The sequence below is a fragment of the Schistocerca cancellata genome, chromosome 3 (genome assembly GCF_023864275.1).
Source record: "Schistocerca cancellata isolate TAMUIC-IGC-003103 chromosome 3, iqSchCanc2.1, whole genome shotgun sequence".
NCBI lineage: Eukaryota > Metazoa > Arthropoda > Insecta > Orthoptera > Acrididae > Schistocerca > Schistocerca cancellata.
The window spans coordinates 665,816,824-665,818,979 of record NC_064628.1 but is presented as its reverse complement, the minus strand read 5'-3'; the positions used below and the strand labels follow the sequence as shown (position 1 = coordinate 665,818,979).

The following is a 2,156-nucleotide window of genomic DNA, read 5'->3' as shown; positions in this document are numbered from 1 at the left end:
GCTCAATTCGTATTTATTCCTGCCTTTAGTAACAGCTCAGCAACACACAATCCTACTGGGTCAAATGGTTCACTAGTCTTTGGCAGTTCCTGTAACGGTTTTTTGTTTTTTCCAAATTATTCCATCTGTTACGGACAAGTCCGAAAGAACAGACACCATATCCATATAAGTATATAGTTCTGGCAATACCGGCCATGACCTTCCTCTTCTGTGAACTTTTACGGGACTTGGTAAGAATGTCTTCCACGAGTAATGAGTGTGATGAGTAGGGACACTACATTCGTAGTGTGTGGACATGTAAGGTGAGACTGTGGGTCTCGCGGGAGGCGTGCGTGGGATAGTCCCTGCAGTCTCACTATCCTCTCTGCGCTCGGTCGCTCAGATGGATAGAGCGTCTGCCATGTAAGCAGGAGATCCCGGGTTCGAGTCCCGGTCGGGGCACACACTTTCACCTGTCCCCGTTGATATATATCAAAGCCCGTCAGCAGCTGAAGTTATTAATATATAATTCTAATTTCGTAATAAAGAATCATGTCGTTCCAGCATGATTTCTGGAATAACTAGATGGTTTTCTTTACTACTGATTTTGTAAAGAACTCTGTTTGGATAAAACGTTGATCATTTTTCCATATTTTTCTTTGTGGATGCACCTCTTGGGCTGCTATTAACTATTCTTCGAGACGTATTATAATGGAAACACGACCCTTTTGGCTCATCGCGTCAGCATCTCACGTTGCTTACCAGGTCGGTGAATAACCTTAAACAAGAACTAAGTCTTAACGCCCACCTTATTTGTCTGGAATTTGGGCCCTTTATGCTCAATAACCGTTTCACTGTGACATGATCTGTAATCACTGTAAATTGTCTTCCTGTCAAGAAACGCCTGTTACTATACCAGAAACCAAAGGACCAAGCTACTTTCCTGTGATAGTACAACTACATTCTGCGTTGTTTATTTGTCTGGAAGCAAATGATATCGTGTGTTCATGGCCGGAAATTTCTTCAGACAAAATAGCGCCAGCAGCAAAATTTGAATCAGCTGAGTGAAGGGCTTACTGAAATCTGGATAGGCTAACATTGGTGGTGTGGTTGGAGCCGGTTTATGTTCTTCGATCGCCTTTTTCCTTTCTGTTGACGAGTTAAATGTTGTTCCCTTTTTAAGTAGCTGCATCATTTGACAGGTTATACGTGTATAATCGGTCAAGAAACGTCTGTACAAGATTGCTTATCCCAAGAGTGACTGCAGTTCCGTGGTCCGGGAAAACTCTTGACAGCTTCAGTTAACTTTTGATGATGGCGCACACCTTCACTGTTTATAATATGTCCAAGGTAGCTACCTGACTTTCTGCAACATGACGTTTATCTGTTGATAAAGAGAGATTTGCAGTTCTTGTACACCCGAAAGCTGCTTCAACTCAATCAGTTTGCTGCTTCATGTTTTCTCTGAAAACTATTATATCGTCGATGTATACAGGAACTTGCGTTAGTGTGAGCCCGCGCAAAATTGGATCCATCAGATGCTAAAAGATAATTGGGGCATTAATCCAAATTTATAGAGAATAATATCCACTTGTTAGACCATAAACCGAAAAAAATTCGACATCCAATCAAGTTTTCTGCTGTTTTCCTTAAATCTCTCGATACGTGACCCTCTATCCCGCAATTGTAGTAGATACGTTTCTGTTTACAGTCTTTCTCTTGTGACCAGGCTTCTCACATCTGTAAATTCTACATCTGTGTTGAATTTACGACGCTTTGCCTTCGCATATCATTTGGCCGCCTTAATGTTTTCAAGAAGCCAACAGCTGCATCTACTGCTTCCTGAAAGATCTTACATCGTGCCAATCTGACTGCTTTGCTTAAAAAATGGTTGAAATGGCTCTAAGCACTTTGGGACTTAACATCTGGGGTCACCAGTCCCCTAGACTTAGAACTAATTAAACCCAACTAACCTAAGAACATCACACAGAACCATGCCCGAGGCAGGATTCGAACCTGCGACCGTAGCAGCAGCGTGGTTCCTAACTGAAGCGCCTAGAGCCGCTCGGTCACCGCGGCCGGCTGCTTTGCTTACCTCCTCTCCATACAACCTTTTGGGGATGTGTCCGTAACTCTCTGAATGTGAGTCTCCCCATGTGAGAAACTGAAAATTTGTC

General features: G+C 42.9%; 1 non-coding gene across 1 annotated transcript; it reads left to right on the top strand.

Moving 5' to 3' along the window:
- Positions 1-366: 366 nt before the first annotated feature.
- Positions 367-441, top strand: Trnat-ugu (transfer RNA threonine (anticodon UGU)). Its single transcript has one exon. It is a non-coding gene; the product is annotated as a tRNA-Thr (tRNA).
- Positions 442-2,156: the final 1,715 nt, after the last annotated feature.